The sequence below is a fragment of the Myotis nattereri genome (assembly GCF_964212035.1).
Source record: "Myotis nattereri genome assembly, chromosome: 18".
NCBI classification, from domain to species: domain Eukaryota; kingdom Metazoa; phylum Chordata; class Mammalia; order Chiroptera; family Vespertilionidae; genus Myotis; species Myotis nattereri.
This window is the reverse complement of record NC_138093.1, coordinates 36,200,066-36,217,049: the sequence shown is the minus strand read 5'-3', so window position 1 is coordinate 36,217,049 and position 16,984 is coordinate 36,200,066. Positions and strand designations below refer to the sequence as shown.

Sequence of the window (16,984 nt, the reverse complement as noted above, 5' to 3'; positions counted from 1 at the left end):
CGCCACACAGGATGTGGCCATATCCATGGCACGCACCTCCCTTGACCGTCACTGGCTAGTTCAAAGAAATCCTGGGCGTAGCTAGCAGAGGCCTGGGCTTCCGGGAAGAAGCCCTGCCGAGCACATGGCTGCTAGGGTAAGATGGAGGGCATAGCCCTCACCCTTTCAGGGACTACATCAAAATAAAATGCTTCTGTACAGCAAAAGAAACCATCAACAAAACAACAAGAAAGCCCACTGCATGGGAGAACACATTTGCCAATGTTATCACCGATAAGGGTTTAATCTCCAACATTTATAGGAAACTCATACTACTTAACAAAAGGAAGATAAACAATCCAATCAAAAAATGGGCACTTTTCAAAAGAGGACACTTTTCAAAATAGACACTTTTCAAAAGAGGACATTCAGAAAGCCAAGAGACATGAAAACATGCTTGAAGTCGCTAATCATCCAAGAAATGCAAATCAAAACAACAATGAGGTACCATCTCACACCTGTCAGAATGGCTATCATCAACAAACGACAAGTGCTGGAGAGGATGTGGAGAAAAAGGAACACTCATGCACTGCTGGTGGGAATGCAGACTGGTGCAGCCACTATGGAAGACAGTATGGAGTTTCCTCAAAAAATCTAAAAATGGAACTCCCATTTGACCCCGTGATCCCACTTCTAGGAATATATCCCAAGAAAACAGAAACACCAATCAGAAAGGATATATGCACCACTATGTGCATAGCAGCACAATTCACCATAGCTAAGATCTGGAAACAGCCTAAGTGCCCATCTGTAGATGAATGGATTAGAAAACTGTGGTACTACAGTTTTATACACCAGGGGTCCTCAAACTACGGCCCGCGGGCCACATGCAAATACAAATATTGTATTTGTTCCCGTTTTGTTTTTTTACTTCAAAATAAGATATGTGCAGTGTACATAGGAATTTGTTCATAGTTTTTTTTTAAACTATATTCCGGCCCTCCAACAGTCTGAGGGACAGTGAACTGGCCCCCTGTTTAAAAAGTTTGAGGACCCCTGATCTACTCGATGGAATACTATGCTGCTGTAAAAAAGAAGGAATTCTTACCATTTGCAACAGCATGGATGGAACTGGAGAGCATTATGCTAAGTGAAATAAGCCAGTCAATGAAGGAAAAATACCACATGATCTCACTCATTTATGGATAATAAAGACCATTATAAACTTATGAACAAAAATAGATACAGAGGCAGAGCTGCCTCGAACAGACTGTCAAACTACAGCGGGAAGGCCGGGGAGGGTTGGGGGGGGGGGTGGTAAGAGATCAACCAAAGGACTTGTATGCATGCATATAAGCATAACCAATGGACATAAAACACTGGGGGGTAGGGGAGGCCAGGAGATTGTCAAGGGCGGGGGAAAAAAGTAGACATATGTAATACTCTTTGTAATACTTTAAGCAATAAAACAATTTAAAAAAAATTGTAAAAAAGTAAAAAGAAAAAGAAAAAAAACATATCCTTGACGGAGGATTAAAATATATTTATATATTAGCTAATTTTACTAGGGCTTATTAGAAGGTAGTCCTTATGGTATTTTAATATATATTATCTCATTTAATACTTATAATCACCTGGACTAAGAACTATGATTATCTCCACTTCCCAGACGAGGAAACTGAGGAGTGGGACATTAAAGTCACCTTGCCCAAGGCCAAATTTTCCAGTCCATTGGGATTGGTGGAGGTTCCACAGCTATGGGTACAAGGCCTGGGGTGCTTGGGACTCCTCTGGTCTCCTTCTGTCTGTCCTGCTTTTTATATTTCAGAACTTGTGAAACTGGGTTAGGACCAGCTTTGAGCTCTAGACATCTGGGTAAATGCCCAAACCCAATGCAACCTGCAAAAACCCTACACAGGACTATGCCCTTCTCTGCCACTCCATATGCTTTGTAGTCACTCTAGAGCAGTGATGGTGAACCTATGACACACGTGTCAGAGGGGACACGCGAACTCATTTTTTTGGTTGATTTTTCTTTGTTAAATGGCATTTAAACATATAAAATAAATATCAAAAATGTAAGTCTGTTTTACTATGGTTGCAAATATCAAAAAATTTCTAGATGTGACACGGCACCAGAGTTAAGTTAGGGTTTTTCAAAATGCTGACACGCTGAGCTCAAAAGGGTCGCCATCACTGCTCTAGAATAGCCCTTTAGAGTTACAACCTGCTTTCATACCCATTGATAGTTTTGCTCCCACAATAACCCATGACATAGGCATGAGAAGGCAGTTTTATTCTAAATTTACACCTGAAGAAATTATGAACCAGAGGAGTGAGATGACTTGCAGTAGCAGATCCTACATTAAAATTACTCTGTGCCCTACCCAGTTTTGGCTCAGTGGACAGAGAGTCTCAGGTTCAATTCCAGGTCAGGGCACATGCCCAAGTTATGGGCTCAGTCCCAGTGTGGGGCATGCAGGAGGCAGCCAATCAATGATTCTCATCATTGATGTTTCTATCTCTCCCTCTCCCTTCCTCTCTGAAATTCATAAAAATAAAAATAATATATATATATATATACATATATATATATATATATGCACATATATATAATACAAGAGAATAATTTTGCTGGAGTAAAAACAGTTGCTAGGCATCACAATGTAATACATACAAGAATCATATACGATGATTCTCCAAACACCATTGTTACCTATGCAGTTCATGCTATTAAATGGGTGAGTGAACTAGTGGGTAATATGAAGTCCCTGACCGACAGAACAGTATTGTTGGTGCTCTTATCCCAACATCAAGAAGGGTTCAGGAATCTGGAGAAGGGGCTGTGCATAGATGAATCCAGAGACTAATAAAGAGTCTGGAGATGAAAGATAATTTTGAAAGGCATTGGGGTTCAGAGGAGCTTAGCTAAAGGAGCTAAGTTCTAAGATCTTAAAGCAGCGGCTCTCAACCTGTGGGTTGCAACCCCTTTGGGGGTCGAACGACCCTTTCACAGGGGTCGCCTAAGACCATTGGAAAACACATATATAATTACATATTGTTTTTGTGATTAATCACTATGCTTTAATTACATTCAATTTGTAACAATGAAAATACATCCTGCATATCAGATATTTACATTACGATTCATAACAGTAGCAAAATTACAGTTATGAAGTAGCAATGAAAATAATTTTATGGTTGGGGGTCACCACAACCTGAGGAACTGTATTAATGGGTCACGGCATTAGGAAGGTTGAGAACCACTGTCTTAAAGTCTAAGGTCTTAGGTTCTCTCCTCGTCCCCAGGACCCCATGCTTTTTATTAACACAAATTGTCCTAAGGTGAGGCAGAGATATACACTTCAAAGGGTCAGGGTTTGGTACAGATTCCGTTGTCAGAATGGGAGAATTAGCCTATAGCTGTTCAGGTGTTTGGCCAGTAGGAGGCAACAACATGTAGATTAAGATGCTTTTTAGCTGTCTGGCAGGAGCAATCAGTTTAATGTATCCTATTCAGGTTTGGGGAAATGCCTTTAGCCAGTCCCAGATGCAGATGACTACATGTGTGACTCAACCCTGTTGAGTCCCCAAGTGTCATCAACCTTTTGATGAAACTCTTGAAATTATGACATGCTGGAATTGGTAAACACTACGTGGTCTTGAAGTTCACTGTTACCACACCCTGTTTTTCAGAAAGGGAAATTCAACTCAGAAAGGGGAAGACTCTTCTTTAAATAGAGAAAGAAAGAAAATGAGATAGAAATAAAATAGAAGGGGCTGGGGAACCAAAGATTATCCATATACCTCCTACCCAGAGACAGTGTTTATCTATCTATATCGATCCATCATCCTTCCAGTTGCTTTTCCTATGCATATCTACATGTAAATATTCTCTAATGAATTCATACTAAACATAATATTTGGTATATTTAACAGTTGAACAGATGAAACCTAAAATATTCAACAAATGAAAGCATTCAAAAGCTATAAAAATTTCCAATTGAAGTTAAAGTACTGCTTCTCAAATGTAAGTTTCCAAAAGAATCATCTGGGTATTTTTAATAACATACAGATTCCCCCACTTTATTCCCTCCGAGATTTTGAAATAGTAGGTCCTGTCTTGTTTTTGTGTTTTGTTTATTTGTTTATTTTATTATTTTTTTTATTTATTTATTTACCTATCTATCTATCTATTTATTTATTTATTTATTTATTTTTAACCAAGAGATCTTTCTCAATCCTGTTGGAATCACTTGTGGCTTTAAAACCAGAGGTGCCTCTTTGGTCCTGTCCCTTGAGATTCAAATTCAGTTGGTATGCAGTGGGGCCTGGGCATTGTATTTTACTCAAAACTCCCCAAGGCAATATTAATGGGTCAGAGAGTATCTGTAAGTGGCTTCAGCTTTATAATTCTAGGAATCTATAAGATTCCTAAATAAAGAGCATTCTAAATGCTCTTTATTTAAAATACTAGAAAGACTATACTTTCAGGGATCATTTCTATAGTTCATTAAAGGCCCGGTACATGAATTTGTGCATGGGTGGGGTCCAGCTGGCTGGACTGGATCGGGGCGATTGGGCCGGGCCAGCTAGGGGGAGGGGACGTGGGAGGTTGGCTGGCCACCCCACCCCTGATGGGATTGGGGGGGGGCAATTGGGGGTGGGGCTGACCGGGGCCGGGGCAGGGGTCTCTGGCAGTTGACCAGCCGGCCCTGCCCCCTGGTTGAACTCCTGGTCAAGGGAACAATTTGCATATTAGCCTTTTATTATATAGGGTAAACACAGTGTATGACATAAGTTGTGTTTATGACAAACAAGGAGCACCAGGATCTGGTCCTATGCTTTCCACCACTGTATTTGAGATAGCGCTTTGGGTGTTTGGGTCAGTGTGTTGGGTATAGTCACATCAGGCACTGTTTTGGGCTTAGGAAAAGGGTAACCTTCCTTTCCAGAGTCCCCTTCCCCTAAAGACATGCAGCATGATTGGTGAGAGAGAGAAGAGGATGTGAGAGAAGGCGCATAGAAACTGGAAGGTGCAATAGAGATGTGAGGTCTAATAATAGTATAGTATAGCCAAATAATGCAAAAGAAAATGACCATCTTGACTAAGCAGTTCTGGGCCTTCCCAGGGACTTTTTTTTCTTAAAAAAAAATTATATATATATTTAATTGACTTCAGAGAGGAAAAAAGGAGAGAGATAGAAATATCAATGATGAGAGAGAATCATTGATAGAGAGAATCGTTGATAGGCTTCCTCCTGCTCGCTCCACCCTGGGGTCGGGCCTGCAACTGAGGTGTCTGCCCTGACAAGGAACAGAACCGTAACCTCCTGGTTCATTGCTCAATGCTCAACCACTGAGACACAGCCGGTGGGCCCAGGTACATTTTTTACACTAATATAAGTATTTCAGAATAAGTTGAAAGCAGATGTACAATGTTCTCCTGAAGATGTCCAAAAATTTTGTCAAATTTTGTTTAAAATATATTAGTGAGAAAGGCATCAAAATGTTCTCATATTTTGTCAGCTTCGAATTTAACGTTCTCTATTTCACACTTTAATGTCATACTTGGTTATTTTACAAAGAAAAATTTAAATAATGATTGAGTGCAAAAATAACATAAGAAAAACGACTGCTGCGATTGCTATATGCCCACTTCTGCACAACATACCTTAATTATAGTTGCTTTGAAAAAGAAATAACTACTGGACAAGCTATTTTTAAAATTAGGCAAGTTGTAACAATACTATTATGTTTTAAAGCTGGGGTGGGGAACATTTTTTCTACCAAGGACCATTCGGATATTTATAACATCATTTTCGGGCCATACAAAATGATCAACTTAAGCATTAGCCTGCTGTATTTGGTCAAACATTTAATTAACTTACCCCTAATGTTTTGGCAGGGCCGGACCCAATGATTGTGTGGGCCTTCCTTATACAGCCCCTGGTTTAAAGCAACAACCAGTTCTCACTTTGAGATGACACAGATTTTCTCCTTGAAATATACAAGCATTCTGTTCTTTTTTTATTGTTATTGTTTAAAGTATGACATATGTTTCCTTTTTCCCCAATTGACCCCCCTCCCCCCTCCCCGCCACTCTCACCCCTGAGGACAAGCCCCAAGGCCCCAGTATCTGTGTCCATTGGTTATGCTAATATACAAGCATCCACGTCCTTTGGTTGGTCTCTAACCGCCCCCTCCCCTGCCTTCTCTCTGAGGTTGGACAGTCTGTTCAGTGTTACATTGTCTCTGGATCTATTTTTGTTCATCAGTTTATGTTGATCATTATATCCCACATATGAGTGAGATCTGTGATATTTATCTTTCTCCAACTGGCTTATTTCATTTAGCATATGCTCTCCAGTTCCATCCACGCTGTTGCAAATGGTAAGATTTCATTCTTTTTTACATTGTGTGGCTGTACCACAGTTTTCTAATCCACTCATCTGCTGATGGGCACTTAGGCTGCTTCCAAATCTTAGCTATGGTGAATTGTGCTACTATGAACATAGGGGTGCATAGATCCTTTCTGATTGGTGTTTCTGTTTTCTTGGGATATATTCCTAGAAGTGGGATCACTGGGTCAAATGAAAGTTTCATTTTTAACTTTTTGAGGACACTCCATACTGTTTTCCCCAAGCGGCTGCACCAGTCTGCATTCCCACCAGTAGCGCACGAGGGTTCCTTTTCTCCCCATCCTCGCCAGCACTTGTTTGTTGATTTGTTGATGATAGCCATTCTAACAGGTGTGAGATGGTACCGCATTGTCGTTTTGATTTGCATTTCTCAGATGATTAGTGACTTTGAACATGTTTTCATATGTCTCTTGGCTTTCTGTATGTCCGCTTTTGAAAAGTATCTACTTAGGTCCTTTGCCCATTTTTTGATTGGATTTTTTATCTTCCTTTTGTTAAATTGTATGAGTTCTCTGTAAATTTTGGAGATTAAACCCTTATTGGAGATAACATTGGCAAATATGTTCTCCTATGCAGTGGACTTTCTTGTTTTGTTGATGGTTTCTTTTGCTGTGCAGAAGCTTTTTATTTTTTAAAATATATTTTATTGATTTTTTACAGAGAGGAGGGGAAAGGAATAGAGAGTTAGAAACATTGATGAGAGAGAAACATCAATCAGCTGCCTTCTGCACACTCTCTACTGAGGATGTGCCCGAAACCAAGGTACATGCCCTTGACCGGAATCGAACCTGGGACCCTTCAGTCTGCAGGCCGACGCTCTATCCACTGAGCCAAACCTGTTAGGGCCAGAAGCTTTTTATTTTGATGTAGTCCCACTTGTTTATTTTCTCCTTAGTTTCCATTGCCCTAGGAGCTGTATCGGTGAAGATATTGCTATGACAGATGTCTGATATTTTGCTGCCTATGGAAACTTCTAAGATTTTTTATGGTTTCCCATCTTATATTTAAGTCCTTTAACCATTTTGAGTTTGTTTTTGTGTATGGTGTAAGTTGGTGATCTAGTTTAATTTTCTTGCATGTATCTGACCAAATTTCCCAGCACCATTTATTGAAAAGACTGTCTTGACTCCATTGTATGCTCTTGCCTCCTTTGTCAAATATTAATTGAATATCATGGCTTGGGTCTATTTCTGGGTTCTCTGTTCTATTCCATTGGTCCATATGTCTGTTCTTGTGCCAGTACTGGGCAGTTTTGAGAACTGTGGCTTTGTAACATAGCTTGATATCTGGTATTGTGATCCCTCCAACTTTGTTCTTCTTTCTCAGGATTACTGTGGCTATTCGGGGTCTTTTTTTATTCCAGATGGATTTTTGGAGAGTTTGTTCTAGGTCTGTGAAATATGCCTTTGGTATTTTAATGGGGATTGCATTGAATCTATAAATTGCTTTGGGTAGTATGAACATTTTAATGATGTTGATTCTACCAATCCATGAACATGGTATGTTCTTCCATCTGTTTATGTCTTCCTCTATCTCTTTTTTCAATGTCTTATAGTTTTTTGAGTACAGGTCTTTTACCTCCTTAGTTAAGTTTATTCCTAGGTATCTTAATTTTTTTGGTGCAACGGTAAATGGGATTGTTTTTTTGTTGTTGTTGTTTCTCTTTCTGTAAGTTCACTATTGGTGTATAAAAAGGCCATAGATTTCTGGGTATTAATTTTGTATCCCGCTACATTGCTGAGTTCATTTACTAAGTCTAGTAGTTTTATGTTGGTCTTTGGGGTTTTCTATGTATAATATCATGTCATCCAAGCATTCTATTCTTTATAAATTCTCTCTCGCCTCTGTAGAATTGCTGAATCTTTCCTCACATTCTGCTCTGCCACTGTATGAATCTCACAGAAGATGGAGTCTTGAGGTCCTAAGAAACCCCATTCCTTTTTTACTCCCAATTTTCCTCTTCAAATAAAGAGAAGAAAATGCTGGGTATCATTCATAACTACTCAACTTGCATTGCTCAGGACACTCATCCATTTATTCAACACACGCATTAAGGATCCGCTATGTACCAGGCACTTAGTTGCTGAGAATAGAGTAGTGAGCAAGCAGACAGAGTTCCTCTTCTTACCTCCCTTAGTCTTTACTGTGTTAGATCCTGTGGAAAGACAATAATAACGCAGGGTAAGGGGATCGAGAGTGAAATTTCAGAGAGTAATGTTTTGTTGAGAGGACAAGGAAGTCATCTCTTATAGGTAACACAGAGTAAATCTTTTATTTATTTATTTATTTATTTATTTTTATTGATTAAGATATTACATATGTGTACCCTCAAACCCCCCCCCCCCCGCTCATCCCCTCACCCCCCCCCCCCACCCCGTTGTCCGTGTCCATTGGTTAGGCCTATATGCTTGCCTATAAGTCCTTTGGTTGATCCTTCCCCCTTGCCCCCACCCTCCCCTACTTTCCCTCCAAGGCCCGACAGTCCAATCAAAGCCTCTCCGTCTCTGGATCAGTCCTTGTTCATCAGTTTATGTTGTTCATTATATTCCACAAATAAGTGAGATCTTGTGGTATTTATCCGCTCTCCAGTTCCATCCATGCTGTGGCAAATGGTAAGAGTTCCTTTTTCTTCTTCCTCTTCTTAAAGAATACCTTTCAGCATTTCATATAATGCTGGTTTGGTGGTAATGAACTCCTTTAGCTTTTTCTTATCCGTGAAGCTCTTTATCTGACCTTCCATTCTGAATGATAGCTTTGCTGGATAAAGTAATCTTGGTTGCAGGTTCTTGCTATTCATCTCTTTGAATATTTCTTGCCACTCTCTTCTGGCCTGCATGGTTTCTGTTGAGAAATCAGCTGACAGTCGGATGGGTACTCCCTTGTAGGTAACTGACTGTCTTTCTCTTGCTGCTTTTAAGATTCTCTCTTTATCTTTTGCTCTTGGCATTTTAATGATGATGTGTCTTGGTGTGGTCCTCTTTGGATTCCTTTTGTTTGGGGTTCTCTGCGCTTCCTGGACTTGTAGGTCCATTTCTTTCACCAGGTGGGGGAAGTTTTCTGTCATTATTTCTTCAAAAAGGTTTTCAATATCTTGCCCTCTCTCTCCTTCTGGTACCCCTATAATTCTGATGTTGGTACGCTTGAAGTTGTCCCAGAGGTTCCTTACACTATCTTCATATTTTTTGAATCTCTTTTCTTTTTTCTTTTTCGGTTGGGTATTTTTTGTTTCTTTGTATTTCAAATCTTTGACTTGATTCTTGGGATCCTCTTGTCTGCTGTTGGATCTCTGTAAATTATTCTTTATTTCAGTCAGTGTATGCTTAATTTCTAGTTGGTCCTTTTTCATGTCCTCCATGGTCTCACTATACTCCTTGAGGGATTCATTAAATTTATCGGCGGTTTCCATAAAATTCTTGAAAAACCTTATAAACGTGGCCTTGAACTCTATATCCAGTCGTTTGCTTTCCTCCGTTTCTGCCATTTGTGACCTGTTTCTTTGTCTCCGCATTTTGGCTGCTTCCCTGTGTTGATAGAGTGTCCCTGCGCGCCAGGTGTCCTGTAGGGCCCAGTGGCTCAGCCTCCCCAGTTACCTGGGGTGGACACTCTTGGTGCACTCTTGGTGCCTTGGTTGTTGTAGGATCACTGGGAGGAATTGACCTCCAGGCCAATTGGCTGTGGGAAGCAGCTGTGTCTGAAGTGGGAGAATGGTCCCCCTCTGACCACTGGGTACAGTGGCTCCTGGATCTAAGGAGGTGCTAATTCAGCCCCTGCCTGAGGCCTCACAGCCGGGGCCACGAAGAGGCTCAGCTGTGAAGCAATGCAAGCCGCTGCGGGGCCTTGGGCCTTCTCTTGGAAGTTCCGGGTCTGCTTGGCTGGACTATAGTTAGGTACATTCACATGCAAAAGCCTCTGCTGCAGCCTGGGTGGGGCAGGGTCTCAGGGAGTCAAAGGGCGGAGAAAGAAACAATGGCTGATTCTCCGCGCCCGGAGTCGCGCGTCTCAGTGTCCCGGTAACGGCTGCAAGCACCTCTGAGGGAAATCTGCCCTCAAGTTTGCCCACTGCCGCCTGACAGAGCAGCCTCTTTCTGTATGAGTCCTGGGTCCCCAGAGACTTCCCAGAACCGGAGATCAGAGCAGTCGGGAGCTTGTGATTCAAAAAGACAGCCGCGTCCTCAGGTGCCACCCCCTTTCCGCGCGCGCGAGCCGCCACCGTACCTCTGCACTCAGCCTCCGAGGCTCCTCTAGCTCTCAGCGTGCTTTTCTTTTCTTCTAGTTGTAGAAATTACACTCAGCCAGCCTTCCTGTTTTTCTGGACGATGTTTGCTCCGTCCTTTGGGATAATTTTCAATTGCTGTGGGAGGCGACTATTTCCCGGTGTTTATCTATGCCGCCATCTTAGTTTCTCCCAACACAGAGTAAATCTTAAGGCAGAGAGAGCTGGGTATCTGGCGGAAGAGCTTTTCTCTAGTGCAAAGGCCTTGCTGTGGGAGTGTGCTTGACGTGTTCAGGGCAGTGAGGAGGTTAGTGTGACAGATGTGGAGCAGGCCAGGAGGAAAGAAGTAGGAGAGGACACCAGTAAGGTAGCCAAGAGCCATCGTGTAGGGTCTTAGAGGCGTTGGCAAGGACTTTGCGTTTTATCCTCAGAGATATGGGAAATGAATGGCAAGCAAAGAAATAACTTGATCTGATTTATGTGTTAAAAGTCTCATTCTAGCCTTGGCTGCTTTGGCTGAGTGGATAGAGCGTCAGCCTGTGGACTGAAGGGTCTCAGGTTAGATTCTGGTCAAGGCCACAATGTCCTGGTTGCGGGCTGGATCCCCAATTGGGGGCATGCAGGAGGCAGCCGGTCAGTGATTCTCTCTCATCATTGATGTTTCTACCTCTCTCTCCCTTTCTGAAATCAAATATATATACTTAAAAGTATCATTGTAGTGGCCTGTGAAGAACAGAATATACGGGACCAAGGTGGAAGCAAAGAGACTAGTTAGATAGCTGTTGTAATTGTATCGTGCTGGCAAGTAATGATAGTGGTGATGGTTGGTAAAGGTGATAAAAAGTGGTTGGGTTCTAGGCATTTTCCAAGAAAGAGACAATAGAATTTGTGGATGAATGGATATGGCATATGAGAAAGTAGAGTCAAAGATAATTATAATTCTCTGGCATGAAAAACTTAATGACTAGCAGTGGTTCTCAACCTTCTGGCACTTTAAACACAGTTCCTCATGTTGTGACCCCCAACCATAAAATTATTTTCGTTGCTAATTCATAACTGTAATGTTGCTACTGTTATGAATTGTAATGTAAATATCTGATATGCAGGATGGTCTTAGGCGACCCCTGTGAAAGGGTCGTTTGACCGCCAAAGGGGTCGGACCCACAGACTGAGAACCGCTGGACTAGAGCCAGCATTTACTGTGATGCAGAAGAAGGTGGAGAAAGTAGAGGATAGGAAGCAAGGGCTTGATTTGGTACATGTCAAGCTTTAGATGCTCGTTAAATATTCAAATGGAGATGATGAGTAGGATGGATATACAGGACTAGAATTTAAGAAAGATCAGAGTTAGAAATAAAATTGGATATTTCAAATCAAGAGACTGAATGAAATCGATTAAAATATAGGGATAAAAAATGAGTAAGTTTAAGAACCGAACCCGGGAACTTTTGGACGTTTATTGATGGGAGAGATTCCCAACACTGAGCATAGGAGAATGAGAAGCCTTAGGTAGGAGAGAACCAAGAGTGAATGGAGCCCTGTGAGCCCTGTGGGCCCAAAGAAAGAATAAATAACTAACAAATGCTGCTGATACACTTTATTTTTCAAAGGCAATTTTTTGTTTTCACAGAGAATTTTTGTGGGTTGTTTCTCTTTCTAAATGCCTTGGTGGGGTAGCTTGAGGATATTTTACTGATCTCATTCCACCCCACTCAGGCCTCTTACCGTCTTAAGACAGCTTCTCTCCGTATCTTCCCAAAAGTCTTAGCTTAATCATTTCTAGGACAAGGAAAGCCATTACATGAAACGCAAAAGTGAAATTGTTTGAATTAAAATGAAACATGTTCTCCAACCCACCACTGGGTCCGTTTTTACAAAAGACCTCCTTTCCAACTTTATTCTGTTTGTTAAGAATATCAGGAATCAAAATCACATTTCAAGCCCTAGCCGGTTTGGCCTGTGGACTGAAAGGTCCTGAATTCAATTCTGGTCAAGGGCACATGCCCCGATTGTGGGCTCAATCCCCAGTAGGGGGCATGCAGGAGGCAGCCAATCAGTGATTCCCTCTTACCATTGATGGTTCTGTCTCTCTCCCCCTCTCCCTTCCTCTCTGAAATCAATAAAAACATACATTTTAAAAAAATCACATTTCAAAACTGCTATTTCTACCATTGCCACATTGTACAAACAGTACCTCATAATGGAAAAATCACTGGATTTGAAGTTAGAAAAATATCAGTTGTTTGCTGGAGTCCTTGCTCACTGTTTTATTGGTTCTTGTAATTTATCTGCAGATTTTAAAAAATTGATCTTAAGATGATAATTTAATTCTCATTTCTAATCTATTTATTTACTTATTCACTTATTCGCTTATTTATTTATTTAGTCTCATTTCCTTGGCCAAGACACCAGCTAACTAATGAATAATAACAGCGACTGGAGAAATCTCGTCTTATTCCTGACTTTCACAGTATTGTTTCCAAAGATTCAGCCTTTAAGTATGATGTTTTCTGTAGCTTCCCACAAATTCTTAAAATTCTGAGTGAGTATAGAATTTTATCAGCATTTTATTACATCTTCTGACATGATCATATGTCATTTTGCCTTAGTCAGTGTGATGGATTCCACTGGTAAATTTTTGTGACGTGGGCCTAGTCTCACAATCCTGAGATAACTGATAATCAGTCCTGACATGTTTTTAATACATGAATGGATTTGATTTGTTATTTTTCATGTAGGATCCTTGCAACTTTATTCACAAGTAACACGGGTCTATAATGTTCTCTGTTTTAAAAAACATTTATTTATTTATTTATTTATTTATTTATTTATTTATTTATTTATTTGCTGTTGTTGTTAATCCTCACCCAAGGATATTTTTCCATTGATTTTCAGAGAAGAGACAGAGAGAAACATCAATGTGAGGGAAACACATCAATTGGTTGCCTCCCACACGTACCCCGACCAGGGCCGGGGATGGAGCCTGAAACTGAGGTAGACTTTGAGATAAAGTGATAATGAGGGGCATTTCATAATGATAAAGGGATGAATTTATTTGGAGGCATAACAATCATAAATGTATATAACTCGTAATAACAGGTTTTCACAATACAAAAGGCAAATAATTTCTTTGAGATCGATGTCCAGGAGTGTGCTTGCTGGGTTATATGGTAAATATGTTTAGTTTTTAAAGAAACAGACAAGCTTCTGACCCAGCAATTCCACTTCTGGGAATTTATCTGAAGAAACCAGAAACACTAATTTCAAAGAATATATGCACCCCTATGTTCACAGTGTGGTGATTGGGCAGGGGGTGGGATGGGGAAGTAGAGGGTGGGTAGAAGGACAAAGATTACATGGGAAAGTAGGAATTACAGGCATGGGGAAGGTCACAGTGGTTACAGGTTACAGGAAATGTGTGTGCTTCCAGGACTAGGTTGTTTCAGCCAGAAGGCTGTAAATTCTTCCATAATGATGGGGAGTTCTCTGGACAGGAGAATGGACTGCATTCCAGTGTCAGCATTCCATGTCCTGGGGCGTACAGCTCTCAGCCAGGTTGGAATGTGCTTTCTCTAATCAGAATAGAACAATCACAGTTAACAGAGCCTGATTAATATTTCTTATAACTATAGCTATTCTCCATTATTCTATTTCTGCCCCTAACAATCTTACTGTTTACTATACTCTTATTATAGAATGTACTCTTTCTCCTTTTGCAAAAAAAAAAAAAAAAAAAAATTTGGCCCTGACCAGTTTGGCTCAGTGGCTAGAGCGTGGGCCTGCGGACTGAAGGGTCCCAGGTTCGATTAGGTCAAGGGCATGTACCTTGGTTGCGGGCACATCCCCAGTAGGGGGTGTGCAAGAGGCAGCTGATGATGTTTCTCTCTCATGGATGTTTCTAACTCTCTAACCCTCTCCCTTCCTCTTTGTAAAAAATCAATAAAATATATTTTTAAAAAAAGAAAAAATAAAAGTTTGCTGTCAAACAGTATGCCATGTTAAGCCAGCAGCAGCAGCAGCAGCAGCAGCCTCATACATCGTTTTCACTGCCTGTTTGATTGCATTATTTTTTCTTGTGTTGATTGGATTCAGCTCTACCACTTATGTTTCCTTTTTTTTTTTTCTTCTTTTTTTTAAGGGGGAAAAGCAATATCTATTGTTCTGAGTCCCTTCCCCAAGCAAGAAGTCTCTTCCCGGCGGTGCTGCTGAGCATCACGTCTGAGCAGGGACGTCTTCAGGGTCGTCCGGGTTTGGAGCAACGTCTTGTGTCACCGGTTCTGCTCGGCGTCCATAGTTCTCTGTCCTGCTGATCCTCCCGGCCTCCCCGGGTGCCACCTCCGGCTCCGCGCCCCAGATGAGGGAGGGTACCAACATTAACCGCCCGCTGGGCTGTGATGTCACTGGCCGCCTTCGGAACACACGGGCCTCATCCCCGCAGCCGTCCTTTACACTGACTGTCATCTCTCTGTCGGGACTCGGGTGTCACCACTGCTTCGGAAGGGACCGTGGACTCGGTTTCCGGATGTTACATTCAGGCTTCGGTCTGGTCTGTTCTGGAAGAGTTTTCCACTCCTCTAGGGTCATCCTTGAACCTGAGTTTCTTCTTCTACCTCCAACTCCGGAACTTCGGCTGGAGACCCCTCCTCCAGGCGGTCCGGAGACTCCTCCACCACCCCGGGCTCCTCCATAGGCGCAGCTGGCTCACGTCACTGGCATCTTTCCCGGATCCCCAGGTGCCAACTCCACATCCACGAGTGATGTCTTCCGTCGTGGTCGCTGTTTTATCATCCCCGCCATAGCTCTCAGATTCCCGTTTTCCTCTTTGGTCAAAACGATCAAAAGCTCTGTTCCCAGGACCACCTCGGCCTCTGCTCCGCAGGCCCCCTCTTGGGCCTCCACGTCCTCGCAGGGGTCTGTCTGTCTCGATTAAACCTGCCCACTGGTGTTTCTCCTGCGACCTTCTCAGGGGTGGGGTCCGCCGGCCTCTCGGTCTCCCGAGGTTGGGATTCCCTGTAGGATCTGCGCTGGGCTCTAGGCAGCGTCACCTCTGTCCCCGCTATCGTTCCATCCCTGCTGCTCCCCTCTTCTAGGAGTTCGCTCCTGACCCGGGGGCCTCCGGGTGACCTGCGGGCCGCGCATCCCGGGGCTGTCAGGCTGCTGCGCGCGGCGGGGGGGGGGGGGGGGGGGGGGCGGGGGCGGGGGCGAGCCGGGAGCCCCTTGCGATCCATCTGGGACTCCCGCCGCCGCCTGGTCCCGCCTCTTGCTCTGCAGCTGCTGCTGGCGCCGCGCTCAGCCTCGCGCAGGATGTCGAACGGGTCTGACTGTGGTGGAAGCGGTTGGCCACAACGCAGCCAAAGATTTCCTGCATCGCGGCGCCCACGTGGCGGCCGGGACCACTGGTCTCCCCCGGAGAGCCCGTCCTGCCGCCGGGGGCAGCCCACGCGAGCGAGTCTCAGCGGAGCCGGCGGCGAGGACCCATCACGCCCGTGGCTGCAGCCCCCCCAGCCCGGTGCCCTCCTCCCCGCTCCCGCGCAGCCCCCGCCGCCTGCCCAGCCCATGTTTCCTTCTTTTTTTTTTTCTTTTTTTTTTATTATTAGTTAAGGTATTACAAATGTGTCCTCATCCCCCCCATTAACCCCCAACCCCCCCCCCCCCACACACACACACACACACACACAAACTCATGCTCCCATCCACCCGTTGTCCATGTCCATTGGTTTGGCTTATATACATGTATACAAGTCCTTCGGTTGATCTCTTCCCCTTACCCCTGCCCTCCCCTACTTTCCTTCTGGGGATTGATAGCCTGATCGCTGTTTCTCAGTCTTTGGGTCTGTCCTTTTCATCAGTCTATGTTGTTCTCTATAATCCACAAATGAGTGAGATCATGTGGTATTTATCTTTCTCTGACTGGCTTATTTCGCTTAGCATAATGCTCTCCAGTTCCATCCATGCTGTTGCAAAAGGCAAGAGTTCCTTTTTTTTTACCGCAGCATAGTATTCCATTGTGTATATGTACCACAGTTTTCTAATCCACTCATCTGCTGATGGGCACTTAGGCTGTTTCCAAATCTTAGCTATGGTGAATTGTGCTGCTATGAACATAGGGGTGCATATATCCTTTCTAATTGGCGTTTCTGGTTTCTTGGGATATATTCCTAGTAGTGGGATCACAGGGTCAAATGGGAGTTCCATTTTTAGTCTTCTGAGGTAGTGTTTCCTTCTTTTAAAAAAATCCGCTTTAGCCCCAGCTGGTTTGGCTCAGTGAGGAGAGCACGGGCCCTCGGACTGAAGGGTCTCAGGTTCCATTCCGGCCCTGATTGGGATGCATGTGAGAGGCAACCAATCCACGTGTCTCTCTCACATCCAT

At 43.0% G+C, this 16,984-nt stretch overlaps 1 pseudogene across 1 annotated transcript; it reads right to left on the bottom strand.

Moving 5' to 3' along the window:
* Positions 1-14,826: 14,826 nt before the first annotated feature.
* On the bottom strand, positions 14,827-16,923 carry LOC308534741 (intracellular hyaluronan-binding protein 4-like; annotated as a pseudogene). Its single transcript has 2 exons — positions 16,892-16,923; positions 14,827-16,034 (listed from the first exon to the last, which is right to left on the bottom strand). The product of its transcript is annotated as an intracellular hyaluronan-binding protein 4-like (transcript).
* Between the last annotated feature and the right edge of the window lie 61 nt (positions 16,924-16,984).